At 38.1% G+C, this 19,599-nt stretch overlaps 1 non-coding gene across 1 annotated transcript; it reads left to right on the top strand.

The window, feature by feature from the left end:
* Positions 1-2,425: 2,425 nt before the first annotated feature.
* On the top strand, positions 2,426-2,533 carry LOC112799278 (small nucleolar RNA R71). The gene has a single exon (XR_003200854.1). It is a non-coding gene; the product is annotated as a small nucleolar RNA R71 (small nucleolar RNA).
* Positions 2,534-19,599: the final 17,066 nt, after the last annotated feature.

Raw genomic sequence — 19,599 nt, 5'->3', positions numbered from 1 at the left:
GGGGGAGAAGTAGTGTTTAGGTTGTGTGAAAATGAGGTGGTGAAGATGGGTTTACATAGGGGTGGAGAGGGGGGTTTGGTTCGGCCATTATGGGTGGGTTTGGGAGGGAAAGTGGTTTGAATTTAAATGGTGAGGTAGGTTGGCTTTTATGAAGGATGGATGTGAGTGGTGAAGAGAATGGTGGGATTTGATAGGTGAGGGGTTTTTGGGAAAGAGGTATTGAGGTGATTGGTGAATGGGTGAAGAAGAGAGAGAGTGGTGGGGTAGGTGGGGATCATGTGGGGTCCACAGATCCTGAGGTGTCAAGGATAACTCATCCTTGCACCAAGTGGCGTGCAAAAACGCCCCTTCTACCAATCCTGGCGTTAAACGCCGGACTGCTACCCTTTTTTGGCGTTTAACGCCAGCTTCTTGCCCATTCCTGGCGTTAAACGCCAGTCTGGTGCCCCTTTCTGGCGTTAAACGCCCAGAGTGGTGCCAGACTGGGTGTTAAACGACCATTTTACTGTCTTCACTGGCGTTTAAATGCCAGCAAGTTTTCCTCCAGGGTGTGCTGTTTTTCTTTCTATTTTTCATTCTATTTTTGCTTTTTCAATTGATTTTGTGACTTCACATGATCATCAACCTACAGAAAACATAAAATAACAAAAGGAAAATGGATAAATATAACATTGGGTTGCTTCCCAACAAGCGCTTCTTTAATGTCAGTAGCTTGACAGTGGGCCCTCATGGAGCCTCACAGATGTTCAGAGCAATGTTGGAACCTCCCAACACCAAACTTAGAGTTTGAATGTGGGGGTTCAACACCAAACTTAGAATTTGGTTGTGGCCTCCCAACACCAAACTTAGAGTTTGACTGTGGGGGCTCTGTTTGACTCTATTTTGAGAGAAGCTCTTCATGCTTCCTCTCCATGGTTACAGAGGGATATCCTTGAGCCTTAAACACAAAGGATTCTTCATTCACTTGAATGATCAATTCTCCTCTGTCAACATCAATCACAGCCTTTGCTGTGGCTAGGAAGGGTCTGCCAAGGATGATGGATTCATCCATGCACTTCCCAGTCTCTAGGACTATAAAATCAGTAGGGATGTAATGGTCTTCAATTTTTACCAGAACATCCTCTACAAGTCCATAAGCTTGTTTTCTTGAATTGTCTGCCATCTCTAGTGAGATTCTTGCAGCTTGTACCTCAAAGATCCCTAGGTTCTCCATTACGGAGAGAGGCATGAGGTTTATGCTTGACCCTAGGTCACACAGAGCCTTCTTGAAGGTCATGGTGCCTACTGTACAAGGTATTGAGAACTTCCAAGGGTCCTGTCTCTTTTGAGGTAATCTTTGCCTAGTCAAGTCATCCAATTCTTTGGTGAGCAAAGGGGGTTCGTCCTCCTAAGTCTCATTACCAAATAACTTGTCATTTAGCTTCATGATTGCTCCAAGGTACTTAGCAACTTGCTCTTCAGTGACATCTTCGTCCTCTTTAGAGGAAGAATACTCATTAGAGCTCATGAATGGCAGAAGTAAATCCAATGGAATCTCTATGGTCTCAGTGTGAGCCTCTGATTCCCATGGTTCCTCATTAGGGAACTCATTGGAGGCCAGTGGACGTCCATTGAGGTCTTCCTCAGTGGCGATCACTGCCTCTTCCTCCTCTCCAATTTTGGCCATGTTGATGGCCTTACACTCTGCTTTTGGATTCTCTTCTATATTGCTTGGAAGAGTACTAGGAGGGAGTTCAGTAACTTTTTTACTCAGCTGACCCACTTGTCCCTCCAAGTTTCTAATATAGGACCTTGTTTCAGTCATGAAACTTTGAGTGGTTTTGATTAGATTAGAGACCATGGTTGCTAAGTCATAGTGTCTCTGCTTAGAATTCTCTGTCTATTGCTGAGAAAATGATGGAAAAGGCTTGCCATTGCTAAACCTGTTTCTTCCACCATTATTGTTGTTGAAACCTTGTTGAGGTCTCTGTTGATCATTCCATGAGATATTTGGATGATTTCTCCATGAAGGATTATAGGTGTTTCCATTGGGTTCTCCCATGTAATTCACCTCTTTCATTGATGGGTTCTCAGGATCATAAGCTTCTTCTTCAGATGATGCGTCCTTAGTACTGCCTGGTGCAGCTTGCATTCCAGACAGACTTTGAGAAATCATATTGACTTGTTGAGTCAATATTTTGTTCTGAGCCAATATGGCATTCAGAGTATCAATCTCAAGAACTCCTTTCTTCTGATTCGTCCCATTGTTCACAGGATTCCTTTCAGAAGTGTACATGAATTGATTATTTGCAACCATTTCAATGAGTTCTTGAGCTTCTGTAGGCGTCTTCTTCAGATGAAGAGATCCTCCAGCAGAGCTGTCCAATGACATCTTGGACAGTTCAGATAGACCATCATAGAAGATACCTATGATGCTCCATTCAGAAAGCATGTCAGAAGGACACTTTTTGATCAATTGTTTGTATCTTTCCCAAGCTTCATAGAGGGATTCACCTTCCTTCTGTCTGAAGGTTTGGACTTCCACTCTAAGCTTACTCAATTTTTGAGGTGGAAAGAACTTTGCCAAGAAGGCATTGACTAGCTTTTCCCAAGAGTTCAGGCTTTCTTTAGGTTGTGAGTCCAACCATATCCTAGCTCTATCTCTTACAGCAAAAGGGAATAGCATAAGTCTGTAGACCTCAGGGTCAACCCCATTGGTCTTGATAGTGTCACAAATTTGCAAGAATTCAGCTAAAAACTGATGAGGATCTTCCAATGGAAGTCCATGAAACTTGCAATTCTGTTGCATTAGGGAAACTAATTGAGGCTTAAGCTCAAAGTTGTTTGCTCTAATGGTAGGGATAGAGATGCTTCTCCCATAGAAGTCGGGAGTAGGTGCAGTAAAGTCACCCAGCACCTTCCTTGCATTGTTGGCATTGTTGTTGTTTTTGGCTGCCATGTCTTCTTCTTGCTTGAAGATTTCTGTTAGGTCCTCTACAGAGAGTAGTGCTTTCGCTTCAAGGTCCTTTCAGGTTCAAGGTCAGCCTCAACAAGAATGCCTTTGTCTTTGTTCCTGCTCATATGAAAGAGAAAAGAACAAGAAAGTATGGAATCCTCTATGTCACAGGATAGAGATTCTTTGAGGTGTCAGAGGAAAAGAAGAATAGAAGGAGGAGGTAGAAGAATTCGAACTTATCAAGAGGGATAGAGTTCGAATTGTGCATTGAGGAGGAGTGTTAGTCCATAAATAGAAGGATGTGAGAAGAGGGGAAGAATTTTCGAAAATAAAGTAGAAGATTTTAAAATAATTAGAAGAAATTTTGAAAATTTGATGAATGATTTTCAAAAATTAAAGTTGGGAAAGAAATAAAGTGATTTTGAAAAAGATTTTGAAATTAGAAATCAAAAAGATATGATTGAAAAATTAATTTTGAAAAAGATGTGATTAAGAAGATATGATTGAAAAACAATTTAAAAAAAGATTTGATTTTTAAAATTAATGACTTGGCTAACAAGAAATTTAAAAAGATATGATTCAGACATTAAACCTTTTTCAACAGAAAAGGCAACATACTTGAAAGTTTTGAATCAAATCATTAATTGTTAGCAAGTATTTTTGACAAATGAAAGAAATTGATTTTGAAAATATATGATTAAAAAGATATGATTTGAAAAAGATTTGATTTTGAAAAATTATGAAAACTTGAAAAAAATTTGAATTAAAAACAAAATCTTCCCTCTTGTGCCATCCTGGCGTTAAACGCCCAGAATGGTATCCATTCTGGCGTTTAACGCCCAGAATGCTACCCTTTTGGGAGTTAACCTGGCTGGCGTTTAAACGCCAGTTTTCCTTCTTCACTGGGCGTTTTGAACGCCCAGCTTTTTCTGTGTAATTCCTCTGCTGTATGTTCTGAATCTTCAATTCTCTGTATTATTGACTTGAAAAGACACAAATTAAGAATTTTTTTGAATTTTTAATGATGAGGAATAATCAAAATGCAACTAAAATCAAATAAACAATGCATGCAAGACACGAAACTTAGAAGTTTGTATACTATTGACACTAACAAATTGAGAATGCATATGAGAAACAACAAAACATACAAAACAAGAGAATTTAAAGATCAGAGCAAGGAAATCATCAAGAACAACTTGAATATCAATGAAGAACATAATGCATGTAATTTTCGAAAATTAGAAGACTAAAAACATGCAATGGACACCAAACTTAAAATTAGACAATAGACTCAATCAAGAAACATAAAAATATTTTTGATTTTAAGTTTTTATAATTTTTTTGGATTTTTCGAAAAATATATGGAAAAGAAAATAAAGAGATTCAAAATTTTTAATAAGAATTCCAAGAATCATGCAATGTTAGTCTAAAGCTTTAGTCTAAAAAGATTAGACATGGCTAGCCAAGCTTCAGTAGGACATTACATTCAAGAGCTAAATTGATGAAAATCAATCAGCTTTGGTGATGATAAGAACATCACCTTGAAACTCTAGAATTCATTCTTAAAAATTCTGAAGAAAAATACCTAATCTAAGCAACAAGATGAACCGTCAATTGTCCAAACTCAAACAATCCCCGGCAACGGCGCCAAAATCTTGGTGCACGAAATTGTGATCATCAATGCCGCCATCAATTCTAGCTTATACCACGAAGATTCTGATTAAGGAATCCAAGAGATATCCACTCAATCTAAGGTAGAACGGAGGTGGTTGTCAGGCACACGTTCATAGGTGAGAATGATGATGAGTGTCACGGATCATCACATTCATCAAGTTGAGGAACAAGTGATATCTTAGAACAAGAATAAGCTGAATTGAATAGAAGAACAATCGTAATTACATTAATACTCGAGATACAGCAGAGCTCCACACCTTAATCTATGGTCTGTAGAAACTCCACCATTGAAAATACATAAGAACAAGGTCTAGGCATGGCCGTGAGGCCAGCCCCATGATCTAAGATAGCATAAGACTACTCGAAGATAGCTACCCCGATGAAAATACAATAGCAAAAGGTCCTATTTATAGAGAACTAGTAGCTTAGGGTTTACAAAAATGAGTAAATGACGTAAAAATCCACTTCCGGGACCATTGGTGTGTGCTTGGGCTGAGAAATAAAGCATCCATGTGTAGAGACTTTTCTTGGAGTTAAACGCCAGCTTTTGTGCCAGTTTGGGCGTTTAACTCCTACTTCTGTGCCAGTTCTGGCGTTAAACGCCGGGCAGTCTTGAGCTGATTTGGAACGCCGGTTTCGGCCATCAAATCTCGGGCAAAGTATAGACTATTATATATTTCTGGAAAGCCCAGGATGTCTACTTTCCAACGCAATTCAGAGCGCGCCAATTGGGCTTCTGTAGCTCCAGAAAAGCCACTTCGAGTGCTGGGAGGTTAGAATCCAACAGCTTATGCAGTCCTTTTCAGCCTCTGAATAAGATTTTTGCTCAGGTCCCTCAATTTCAACCAGAAAATACCTGAAATCACAGAAAAAAACACACAAACTCATAGTAAAGTCCAGAAAAGTGAATTTTAAATAAAAACTACTAAAAATATAACAAAAACTAACTAAAATATACTAAAAACAATGCCAAAAAGCGTATAAATTATCCGCTCATCAAGAGCCCACTCATGGACCTCAACAAGAGCATAAGAAATTCCCTCATCAAGAAATCCCTGAGATACCTCAAGGGATGCAATTTCCTCCACACAATTTTTGGGAGCAACTCAACACCTCTTTGGAAAGCTTGAGTTACAACATAGACCAATTAAGGGTGGAACACCAAGAGCACTCCATTATTCTCCATGAGATTAGAGAAGATCAAAGAGCTATGAAGGAGGAGCAACAAAGGCAAGTAAGTGACATATAGGAGCTCAAGAGCACCATTGGTTCTTCAAGAGGAGGAAGACGCCACCCTCACTAAGGTGGACTCATTCCTTAATCTCCTTGTCTTTTTATTTTCTTTTTTTCGGCTTTATGCTGTATGTTCTATCTATATTTGTGTCTTCACTACATGATCATTAGTGTCTAGTATCTATGTCATAAAGCTATGAATAACTTCATGAATCCTTCACCTCTCTTAAAATAAAAAATGTCCTTAATTACAAAAGAACAAGAAGTACTTGGATTTCAAATTTTATCTTGAAACCAGTTTAATTATTTTGATGTGGTGGCAATACTTTTTGTTCCCTGAATGAATGCTTGAATAGTGCATATTTTTTATCGTTGTTTATGAATGTTAAAGTTGTTGGCTCTTGAAAGAATGATGAACAAAGAGAAATGTTATTGATAATCTGAAAAATCATGAAACTTGTTCTTAAAGCAAGAAAAAGCAGTGAAAAAAAAAAGAAAAGTAGCAAAAAAAGAGAGAAAGAAAAAAAAAAGCAAGCAGAAAAAGCCAATAGCCCTTTAAACCAAAAGGCAAGGGTAAAAAGGATCCAAGCTTTGAGCATTAATGGATAGGAGGACCTAAGGAAATAAAATCCAAGCCTAAGCGGCTAAATTAAGCTGTCCCTAACCATGTGCTTGTGTCATGAAGGTCCAAGTGAAAACCTTGAGACTGAGTGGTTAAAGTTGTGATCCAAAGCAAAAAGAGTGTGCTTAAGAACTCTGGCACCTCTAACTGAGGACTTTAACAAAGCCGTGTCACAATCTGAAAAGGTTCACCCAGTTATGTATCTGTGGCATTTATGTATCCGGTGGTAATACTGGAAAACAAAGTGCTTAGGGTCACGACCAAGACTCATAAAGTAGTTGTGTTCAAGAATCAACATACTGAACAAGGAGAATTAATAACACTATATAAAATTCTAAGTTCCTATAGATGCCAATCATTATGAATTTCAAAGGATAAAGTGAGATGCCAAAACTGTTAAGAAGCAAAAAGCTACAAGCCCCGCTCATCTAATTAGGACTATGTTTCATTGATACTGTGGGATTCATTGTATATTTTCTTCTTTTTATCCTACTTTGTTTTCAGTTTCTTGGGGACAAGCAACAATTTAAGTTTGGTGTTGCGATGAGCGAATAATTTATACGCTTTTTGGCATTGTTCTTATATAGTCTTTAGTATGATTTAGTTAGTTTTTAGTATATTTTTATTTTTTTAAGCAAAATTCACATTTTTGGACTTTACTATGAGTTTGTATATTTTTCTGTGATTTCAGGTATTTTCTGGCTGAAATTGAGGGATCTGAGCAAAAATCTTATTTAGAGGCTGACAAAGGACTGCAGATGCTGTTAGATTCTGACCTCCCTGCACTCAAAGTAGATTTTCTGGAGCTACAAAACTTTAAATTGTTGCACTCTCAATTGCGTTAGAAAGTAGACATCCAGGGCTTTCCAATAATAGTTAATAGTCCATACTTTGCGCGGGTTTTGACGATGTAAAATGGCGTCAAAATACCAGCTCTCTGCCCTTTTCTGACATCAAAACGCCAGAGCTGGCATAAAAGTTGGAGTTAAATGCCCAAACTGGCATAAAAGCTGACGTTTAACTCCAAGAGAAGCCTCTACATGTGTGAAGCTCAAATGCTCAGCCCAAACACACACCAAGTGGGCCCGGAAGTGAATTTCTGCATCATTTACCTATTTCTCTAAACCCTAGAAGCTAGTTTCATTATAAATAGGACCTTTTACTATTGTATTTTCATCTTGGAATCTTGGAACCATTTGTTCATGTTTTGGGAGGCTGGCCATTTAGCCATGCCTAACCTATTTTCACTTATGTATTTTCAACGGTGGAGTTTCTACATACCATAGATTAAGGTCTGGAGGTCTGCTGTTCCTCGAGTATTAATGTAATTACTACTATTTTCTATTCAATTCAAGCTTATTCTTGTTCTAAGATATTCACTCGCACTTCAACCTGATGAATGTGATGATCCGTGACACTCATCATCATTCTCACCTATGAATGCATGATTGACAACCACTTCCGTTCTACTTAAGATTGAGCGTGTATCTCTTACCCTCCATTTCGAAAGATCGGAGTCTTCGTGGTATAAGCTAACATTATTGGCGGTCATTCTTTAGATCCGGAAAGTCTAAACCTTGTCTGTGGTATTCCGAGTAGGATCTGGGAAGGGATGATTGTGACGAGCTTCAAACTCGCGAGTGTGACGGATTGGATGAAGCCAGTACGAAAGCAGAGATTCAAAGGGAGCAAAGCATCACCATATACTTATCTAAAATTCCCACCAATGATTTACATAAGTATCTCTATCTTTATTTTCTGTTTATTTATCTTTTAATTATGAAAACTCTATCACCCATTTGAATCCGCCTGACTGAGATTTACAAGGTGACCATAGCTTGCTTCAAGTCGACAATCTCCGTGGGATCGACCCTTACTCACGTAAGGTTTATTACTTGGACAACCCAGTGCACATGCTAGTTAGTTGTGCGAGGTTATGACAAAGAAGTGAGATTACAATTGTGCGACCAAGTTGTTGGCGCCATTGTGTATCACAATTTTGTGCACCAGTGTCACATAATCATCACCTTCATCATGTTCTTGTGTGCAAACGAATATCTTAGAACAAGAATAAGATTGAATTGAATAGGAGAACAATAGTACTTTGCATTAATACTCGAGGAACAGCAGAGCTCCACACCTTAATCTATGGTGTGTAGAAACTCCATCGTTGAAAATACATAAGTGATGAAGATCCACGCATGGCCGAATGGTCAGCTTCCCAAAAGTGACCAAAAGATCAAAAGATGATCCAAAGATATCAGTACAATAGTAAAAAGTCCTATTTATACTCAACTAGTTACTAGGGTTACAGAAATAAGTAAACGATGCAGAAATCCACTTCCGGGCCCACTTGGTGTATGCTTGGGCTGAGCATTGAAGGTTTCATGTCTAGAGACTTTTCTTGGAGTTAAACGCCTGTTTTTATGCCAGTTTGGGGGTTTAACTGCAGTTTCTATCCTGTTTCTAGCGTTTAATGCCAGAATAGGGCAGAGAGTTGGCGTTTGAACGCCAGTTTGCATCGTCAAAACACGAGCAAAGTATTGAGACTTTCCAACGCAATTGAGAGCGCGCCATTTGGATATCTGTAGCTGAAAAAATTTCATTTCGAGTGCAAGGAGGTCAGAATCCAACAGCATCAACAGTCCTTTTTAGCCTCTAAATCAGATTTTTGCTCAGGTCCCTCAATTTCAGCCAGAAAATACCTGAAATCACAGAAAAACACACAAACTCATAGTAATGTCTAGAAATGTGAATTTTTCTTAAAAACTAATAAAAATATACTAAAAAGTAGCTAGATCCTACTAAAAACTACCTAAAAACAAAGCCAAAAAGTGTATAAATTATCCGCTCATCACCCTACCTGGTTTTGCTGCTTCAAATTTGATTATACTTTCAGGTGGTTCTTAAGCACTTTTTCCTCCTAAATCATATAAAAAACAACTTTAAATCCGCAAATCCTCAACTGACCAAATCTCTTTCAGAACGTTAGGAAGGGATATCTTACCTTAGACTTGCTGGAAATTAACGTTCTTGGCCCTCAAGTCATGTTAAGCATGATTCCTAAGGAAGAACATCAAGAAAACACATGTTTAAGCATGTTTCCTTGAAACCGAAGAAAAAAAGAGATGGTGCAGCCAACTCACCTTGATTCCATCCTTGATAAGTCATATGATTATGTAGAGAAAGAAGAGAGCATCATTTTGGTCGGATTGGAATTTTGATTTGAGTTTTAGTTCAGTAGAAATCAAGCTTTGAAGATTTGGAACTAAGAACTTTTCTTTCCTTTTTCCCTTGATGATTTTCGGCCACAATGAGCAAATGAGGCAGCCTTGGGGGTTTTGGGGGTGTAGGGTGAGTTGTGATTGGTTGGCTTGGAGGTGGATTAAAATAATATTAAAATATCTCAGGTGTACAACTACTAAAACTAGATGTATTGGAATACTTGTAAAAACATCTCTAAACATTCTTTTCTGAGCCACTAGCATAAATGACACTAGTAACATATTTATTATGAGAATAGAATATGTGTGATGAGGCCTTAGCATTGCTAAAGTCATCAGAGAGTGCTGCTGCTAAGCTGCACCAGTAAACTGTGAACCCAGTTAAACCGATTTCCTGTTTTTAACTAATACAGACCAAGTAATACTATAATATAATTAAAGAAGCTTATAATACTTATATAATGATAATATTGTCCTATTTTCTCCCTTCTCTCATGAATCAAGTCTGGTTCATCAAACTGAGACTATTTACGAAAAACAGAATCAAAACTCCTAACCGATACAGTTCAAAAACTAGGTTCTTTGCAATTGCGTTGTCAAGCTTATCTCCACTACGGTCCTGAATTAAAGATAATATAATGACAATGAGGATTGAGATGCTTGCTGATATAGTAGAAGTTCTCCTCTTAATGATCTTCCGGAGAAATTCGTACTTTCAGAAGAGATCTCGCATACTCAAAAATCGGGGATGTTACACTTGAGGATTGATGTGATCGATCCCCTAGTGGAAGAGGTACGTGAAATTGAGAGACTCGAGGAGGAGCTGAATGACATCCTTGAAGATGCCAATCTTGACATGGAGGCACCAAAAGAGTAGGAGGAGATGTTAAAAGCTCTTAAAGTAGAAGATCGGCCTCCCAAACTTGAACTCAAACTACTGCCATCATCCTTGAAATATGTGTTTCAAGGAAATGGTGACACTTACCCTATGATCATAGGCTCTACCCTGGATCCTAGGAAGAAAAAGCACTAATTCAGGTGCTGAAGACACATAAAACAGCTCTCGGATGGAACATAAGTGACTTAAAAGGAATTAGTCCAACCCAATGCATGGACAAGATCAGGCTCGAAGATGATGCTAAACCAGTGGTGCAACCACAAAGGAGACTAAATCCAGCTATGAAGGAAGTAGTTCAAAAAGAAATCACAAAACTGTGGGAGGCTGAGATTATCTATCCCATTTCAAATAGTCCCTGGGTAAGCCTTGTCCAAGTTGTACCCAAGAAAGGAGGGATGACAGTGATCCACAATGAGAAGAGTGAACTGATTCCTACAAGAACAGTTATAGGATGGCACATGTGTATTGATTATAGGAGACTCAACAACTCAACAAGAAAGGATCATTTTCCTTTACCATTCATAGACTAGATGCTAGAGAGACTGGCTGGGCATGCATTCTACTGCTTCCTGGATTGCTACTCAGGCTACAATCAAATTGCAGTAGATCCTCAGGACCAAGAAAAGACAGCATTCACATGCCCATACGGAGTGTTTGCTTACAAGAGGATGCCATTTAGCCTATACAATGCACCTACAACTTTTTAGAGGTGTATACTCTCCATTTTCTCATACATGGTTGACAAATTCCTTGAAGTTTTCATGGATGACTTCTCTGTCTTTGGTAATTCCTTTGTTTCCTGCCTTAACCATCTAGCCCTAGTTCTGAAAAGATGCCAAGAAACATATCTGGTTTTAAACCGGGAAAAATGTCACTTCATGGCGACTGAAGGAATTGTTCTTAGGAATCGAATATCAAACAATGGAAAAAAGGTCTATCAGGCTAAGGTGGAAGTAGTTAAATGATTACCACAACCTACTAATGTTAAGGCAATCAGAAGTTTCTTAGGACATGCAGGATTCTATAGGAGGTTAATAAAAGATTTCTCCAAAATTGCAAAACCCCTATGCAATCTCTTAGCCACTGATACCCCTTTTGTTTTTGACAAGGATTGCCTGAATGCTTTTGAAAATTTGAAGGCAAAGCTTATCTCTGCACCTGTCATTTCTGCACCTAACTAGGACTTGCCATTCGAACTGATGTGCGATGCCAGTGATTATGCCATTTGCGCAGTTTTGGGACAAAGACATGATATGCTCATGCACGTCATTTATTATGCCTGTCATGTTCTAAATGACGCACAAAGGAACTACACCACCACAGAAAAGGAATTACTTGTAGTGGTCTTTGCCTTAAACAAGTTCAGATCTTATTTAATCGGCTCTAAGGTTATTGTCTACACTAACCATGCTACTCTCAAGTACCTTCTAGCCAAGCAGGATTCTAAACCAAGATTGATAAGATGGGTATTGCTCTTTTAAGAATTCGACATAGAAATCAGGGACAGAAAATGATTAGAAAATCAGGTGGCTGACCACTTGTCCCAGATTGAACCTGCAGCAGGGACGTCCCCTCACACTACTGAGGTATCCGAGACCTTCCCTAATGAGCAACTCTTTGCAATACGCAAAGCATCTTGGTTTGCCAACATTGCAAATTACAAGGCCATAAGTTAATCCCCAAGGAATATAGTAAACAGCAAGTTCGAATACTCATACATGATGCTAAGTACTACTTGTGGGAGGAACCATATCTTTTCAAAAGGTGCTCGGACGGTATAATTGATGACATGTCATCATGTAAGGTTTTTCTATGTTTTTTCATACAAGAAATTGATAGTTAGTGCTTAAATATTGCATTCTTTTGTGCTTAAATGGTATATTTCCTTGATCTTTTGATTTTATAAATTTTGTAGGAAATAATAAGAAAAAGAAGCAAAAGAGCACAAAATAAGCTAAAGAGAAGAAAAGAGAAATTTTAGGCACACTTTGAAGGTAGAACACACCTTGGAGCCTTAGGCCACGCTTTTAAAAGTGTGGCCCATGACCAAGGAAACATCAACAGCATGGAGTTAAGTTAAGTTTACTTAACTGAGCGCCCAAAGGGAGTGAAGAAGGCTCTAGCACCAAGTTAAAACATTTTAACTTAACTTTTTCGGGCTTTTATAAACCCTTGTGACAACATGACTATGCCAGAGCTGACATTCAGAGCTCTCCAACGATATATAGAAATCCATATTTGGCATACAATTGAAGCAAAAGTGAAAGGTGTCTTTAAGGCCCAAAAATTTAACACAAAATGCAACCAGCAAGGCTAGAAGTGGGAGCCCTCTCCAAAGCAAAGTAGCGCTATTAGTGTGCAAGGAAATTCACCAAATTGGCTCTACCAGGATTTGAACCAAGGAGCTCCTCTCTTGCAAGGAAGGAGCGCTCCACTTGGCCAAAGAAAATGGAACCAATTTGACTCACCCAAGGTTCGAACTTGGAGCTCTCTCTCTACAAGGCAGGGGCGCTTAGTTAACTTAGCACTATGAGGGCTGCCCAAGGAAGCTTTGTCACGCAACGAAAATGGGCCAAGGACAAGCACATGTAGCGCTCAGTTATAAAATTCTAACTTAACGCTACCCTAGAGCAAGGCACGGACCAAAATGAGCCTGGGACCAAGACTTGGAGTGCTCAGTTAACTTAGTTAACTGAACGCTCCCCTCGAAGCTGCACCATGGCACTATTTCAATTAAAAAGCCATTTTGGATCCACTCTTCTCCAAATCCAAAGCAAGCAAAGCCCAATTGACATCACTCAAAGGCACAAGGATCAATTAGATTAGGAATTTCATTTTAATTGTAATTTGTTTTCAATTTCAATTTTATTTTGAATTTTGTAAAAAGCATATATAAGGCATCATTTTCATTTCTGTGAGGAGGCTGGCTCCAATAAGGAGTTGTGCACTCTTTAGTTTTCATTTTGCTTGCAACTTCATATATCTGTTTGGATCTTGGATTGAGAATTAAAGGAATTCTATTTCATTCTCCCTCTAAGATTCATCTTTGTTCTTCTTCTGCAAACTCTCAAGTGAATTGTGATTTGAATCAAAGTCCTCTTCATTACTTTCATCTATAATTTTCCTGCATCTTGTTCTCTGTTGGATCAAGGAAGGGAGTGAGATCTAGACTTGTTTTCTAGTCTCGTTGAGCTCCTGAGATCTTCAACCTCTCATTTAGATTTTGCAATTGAGTTGAATATACTTTCTGTTTGCTTCTTCAAGCAATTCTGCTTTTTCTTTAGATCTGTGCAAGTTACTTTTCTGATTGATTATTATTTACACTTCTTTGTGTGATCTCTTGCATTTCCAGCACCCCAATTCCTTTATTCTTCCTGCAATTTAATTTTATGCAATTAATCTGAGTTCTAAATTACTGCTTCTTTAATTTCCAGCACCCATTCCCCTTTACTTTTCATGCAATTTACTTTTCTTCCAATTTAAGTTTCAGCTCTTTTACTTTCTTGCTCTTTAAGTTTCAGCAATTTAATTCATCTGCACCTTTAATTCATTGCAATTTTACATTCTGTTGATCAATTTCACCCAATCACTCAATGTTAGCTTGACTAAACTAATCACCCACTAAAGTTGCTTGATCCATCAATCCCTGTGGGATCGACCTCACTCTAAGTGAGTTATTACTACTTGATGCGACGCGGTACACTTGCTGGTGATTTTGTGTGTTTGGAATTCGTTTTCCAAAAATACACAACAAGTTTTTGGCGTCATTACCGGGGATTGATTTAGATCAACAATGATTAAGTGGGTGAGAAGTCTAGATCAAGCAATTTTTTGTTTTTGTTCTCTATTCGAAGTTGAACCCAAGGTGTTTGTGTTTTTGCTTCACTAGGAAATTCTTTTTTTGTGACATGAATTTCAATTTTCATTGATGTTGCATTTTACAAAATACAAATGGAGTTCAACTCATCTTATGGCCAAACAAAATTTTATGGGATATTACCCACCATCACCAATCTCTAATGGTGGCTGGGAATATCACCAAGAAATCACAGACTCTGAGCACTCCAATCCATGGAGCTATGCTTCAGAACCACAAGATGAGCAAGAGAATCATATGGGATATTTCTCACCACCACAGAATGATTCAAGTCATTATTCCAATGGTGGCTGGGAGTATTACCAAGAAACTGCAAATTTTGAGCAGTCAATTCACATGAGAGATTGTCCAACCTGACCTCTCACTTCTACATTTGAAAATTCTTTATCACCTAAATATGCCTCAACACAAACTTCCACGAGCCAGAGACTCTCAAAGCTTGAGTCCATGTTCAATAGAATTGTGGAGGAACAACAACGATCATGGAGAGAACTAGAAATCCTTTTTCAGAAGACGGATGAGGATTTGGAGAAAATAGGGGAAGGGCTCATTGAACCACTAACTCAGATGGCTCTGGATGAAGATAAAACTCCAATAATCACACAGCAACCAAGTCTTGAATTCAAAAGAGTGAAGGCAATTAACAAAAGCACCAAGAAGAGGATTGTGACCAAATTACCAAGGACAACATTCAAGAGAAGGTCAACCACAAGCAATACAACCCCTGGACCACTAGCAAGCAAGCTCAATCAAGCCATGTACAAAAGGAGGCTTACTGAGAGGAAACCAAGAAAGGGGACAATAGCTGAAACTTTCTCCCCATTGAGGTCATTCCTCTTAGCAAATTGGAAGAAGAGGAAGAAAGTGAAGAACAGGTAGACAGTAGGTACATTTCTTTTCCTTGCTTTGTTTAAATTTCAATAAATTGGCATATGATTACATTCTAAGTTTGGTGTTGCCATGCAACACTTTGTTTTTAATTCCTTTGAATGATTGCATCAATTTTACATGGAAGTAACAGACTAAGATTCTAAGTTTGGTGTGCCACTTATTTTTCTATGCAACTCATTCAGCAGCACCACTTGTCTGGATAATCCTAATGCCCTTTTTGCAGTGTTATTTTTCTTTTTAGTTGGACAATATTAGTCTTCTCTTTGGTTTAGCCATTTCCTTACTTTAATGCTTTCTGTTATTAACTATTTTTGTGAATACATCACCAAGAGATCCTCGTTCATCACAGATTTTTGGCTTGGTGATTGTATTTAACATATAATAGTCTCTTTTGTTTAGTTTTAGTTCAAATAAAGTGACATATGGTTGCATTCTAAGTTTGGTGTTGCTATGCAACAAAATTTGGTTCCAATGTTTACTAGATACTTGCATCAAGTCCAAGTGAAATTGTCACACTAAGTTTGGTGTGCCACTTATATTTTTTTATGCAATGTTTCATGCACACCATCTTATGTTTGCAATCACAATGTCTCTGTCTCTTGTGCCTTGATTGCTATCCTTAACTTTGCTTGCTCAAAACACATGTATCACTAATATTTCATTGTGTAAGACATTCATGATCCATCTTAGCCCCATAACCACAGTTCTAATAGTTGCTTGAGGATGAGCGAGCATTCTGAGTTGGTATGGGAAGGAGAAGAATGGGAGGAAAATGACAACAATAGAGAAGATAGACTACAAGGTTGTAAAGTTCCTTTTCCTCTCATTTGTTTCTAGCACTTTAAATTGCATAATTGTCTTATTATCTTCTTTGTATGCATGTGTGGTATGAATAAGCATAGCCTGAATTTTGATTTGCAACATGTTGCTATGACATTATGACTACCAACTTGAATTTTGCAAAGTTCAAAGCAGTAAATTAACATGATCATAAACAAACAAGGTCATTAAAGAAGAATTTAGCATGTGCATACAAGTATTGGAAGGCTAGTATGATTAATTGTTGCTCAATTGCATTGGATTTTATTTAATTAAAGTTTTCATCTAGGACATTTTGTGAAATCTTTTGAAATCATGAAAACCTTGAAAAAAGGAAAAAAGGGCAAGAAAAGAAAAAGGGAAACAATGAGAAAGCTGAAGGCTCTGAGTACCAATGGCAATTTATTTGTTAAATACTTGTGGTGTTTATGTATGAAGTCAAATGCTTGAAAACAAAACACTTAGAAGTCAAGGCTAGGCTCAAGTGCAAAAGCACTCCCTCAAAGCTCAAGGTTCTGAGCATCAATGATTAGAGAGTCAAAGAAAAGAAAAAAATGATCTTAATGAAGTCTTCTAATTCAAATGCTTGTGGTGCTTATGTATCAAGTGGTAATACTTGAAAACAAAGCATTTAGAATCGTAGCTTTGTTATTAACTCATGGGGCAAATCACCCAAAATGAGAAGCTAATAAGAAAATCAAAAGCTTGTTTCAAGGAAGAATTATAAGGAAAGGTTTTCATAAATTGAGTTAGATAGAAGCATCAATCATTTACATTTCTTTTGTGATTGTAGCATGCATAGAAAACTAGCCTAGCATGAACATTGAGTTGCTATTCTTCTTACCTTGGATTGTCAATCTTTATTGCATGATTCTTTTCTTGCTTGGGGACAAGCAAGGTTTACGTTTGGTGTTGCGATGACATGTCATCATGTCATGTTTTTCTATGCTTTTTCATACAAGAAATTGATAATTAGTGCTTAAATATTGCATTCTTTTATGCTTAAATGGTATATTTCCTTGATCTTTTGATTTTATAAATTTTTATGGGAAATATGAAGAAAAAGAAGCAAAAGAGCACAAAATAAACTAAAAGAAGAAAAGAGGAATTTTGGGCACACTTTGAAGGTAGAACACACCTTGGAGCCTTAGGCCACGCTTTTAAAAGCGTGGCCCATGACCAAGGAAACACCAACAGCATGGAGTTAAGTTAAGTTTACTTAACTGAGTGCCCAAAGGGAGTGAAGAAGGCACTAGCGCTCAGTTAAAACATTTTAACTTAACTTTTTCGGGCTTTTATAAAGACTTGTGACAACATGACCATGCCTCCTTCAAAGGGCCATAACTTGAGCTACAAATGTCCAATTGATGCGATTCTAGTTGCGTTGGAAAGCTGACATTCAGAGCTTTCCAACGATATATAGCAATTCATATTTGGCATACAGTTGAAGCACAAGTGAAAGGCGTCTTTAAGGCCCAAAAATCAACCACGAAATGCAACCAGCAAGGCTAGAAGTGGGAGCCCTCTCCAAAGCAAAGTAGCGTTATTAGTGTGCAAGGAAATTCACCAAATTGGCTCCACCAGGATTCGAACCAATGAGCTTCTCTCTTGCAAGGAAGGAGCGCTCCACTTGGCCAAAGAAAATGGCACCAATTTGATTCACCCAAGGTTCGAACTTCGAGCTCTCTCTCTACAAGGCAGGGGCACTCAGTTAACTTAGTTAACTTAGCGCTATGAGGGCTACCCAAGGAAGCTTTGTCACACAAGGGAAATGGGCAAAGGACAAGAACATGTAGCGCTCAGTTAGAAAATTCTAATTTAATGCTACCCTGGAGCAAGGCACGGACCAAAATGAGCCTGGGACCAAGACTTGGAGTGCTCAGTTAACTTAGTTAACTGAACGCTCCCCTAGGAGCTGCACCATGGCACTATTTCAATTAAAAAGCCATTTTGGATCCATTCTTCTTCAAATCCAAAGCAAGCAAAGCCCAATTGACATCACTAAAAGGCACAAGGATCAAATAGATTAGGAATTTCATATTAATTGTAATTTGTTTTCAATTTTAATTTCATTTTGAATTTTGTAAAAAGCCTATATAAGGCATCATTTTCATTTTTGTGAGGAGGCTGGCTCCAATAGGGAGTTGTGCACTCTTTAGTTTTCATTTTGCTTGCAACTTCAGATCTCTATTTGGATCTTGGATTGAGAATTGAAGGAATTCTATTTCATTCTCCCTCTAAGATTCATCTTTGTTCTTCTTCTGCAAACTCTCAAGTGAATTGTGATTTGAATCAAAGTTCTCTTCATTACTTTCATCTTTAATTTTCCTGCATCTTGTTCTCTGTTGGATCATGGAAGGGAGTGAGATCTAGACTTGTTTTCTAGTCTCGTTGAGCTCCTGAGATCTTCAACCTCTCATTTAGATTTTGCAATTGAGTTGAATTTACTTTCTGTTTGCTTCTTCAAGTAGTTATACTTTCTGTTTAGATCTGTGCAAGTTACTTCTCTGATTGATTGTTATTTACACTTCTTTGTTTATTCTCTTGCATTTCCAGCACCCCAATTCCTTTATTCTTCCTGCAATTTAAATTTATGCAATTAATATGAGTTCTAAATTACTGCTTCTTTAATTTCCAGCACCTACTCCCCTTTACATTTCATGCAATTTACTTTTCTTGCAATTTTAGTTTCAGCTCTTTTACTTTCTTGCTCTTTAAGTTTCAGCAAATTAATTCTTCTGCACCTTTAATTCATTGCAATTTTACATTCTGTTGATCAATTTCACCCAATCACTCAATGTTAGCTTGACTAAACTAATCACCCACTAAAGTTGCTTGATCCATCAAACCCTGTGGGATCGACCACACTCTAAGTGAGTTATTACTACTTGATGCGACCCGGTACACTTGCCGGTGAGTTTGTATGTTTGGAATTCATTTTCCAAAAATACACATCAATAATCCGCCGTTGTGTGTCCGAGGATGAAACGCAGTAGATTTTCTGGCACTGACATGGATTAGAGTATGGTGGTCACTTTTTGCGTGAGCGAATAGACACCAAGGTCCTTCAGAGCGGCTTCTACTGGCCAACGCTCTTCAAGGATTCTCAGGAGTTTGTCTGAAAATGTGACAACTGTCAGCGGGCTGTAAACCTCCCTCACAATCACGAAATGCCACAACTAGGGATCTTGGAAATTGAGCTGTTTGATGTATAGGGTATAGACTTCGCAGGACCTTTCCCACCCTCATATTCGAACGCATACATCGTTGTGGCAGTGGACTATGTATCTAAATGGGTTGAAGCAATTGCATCACCCACTAATGATACCCGAGTCATGATAAAATTCTTCCAAAAATACAACTTCAGCAGATTCGATGTCCCAAGGACACTGATTAGTGATGGAGGAAGTCACTTCTGTAACAGAC

The sequence above is a fragment of the Arachis hypogaea genome, chromosome 4 (assembly GCF_003086295.3).
Source record: "Arachis hypogaea cultivar Tifrunner chromosome 4, arahy.Tifrunner.gnm2.J5K5, whole genome shotgun sequence".
In the NCBI taxonomy this organism is placed as follows: Eukaryota; Viridiplantae; Streptophyta; class Magnoliopsida; order Fabales; family Fabaceae; genus Arachis; species Arachis hypogaea.
The sequence above is the reverse complement of the archived record's forward strand: the minus strand, read 5'-3'. Positions and strand labels throughout refer to the sequence as shown.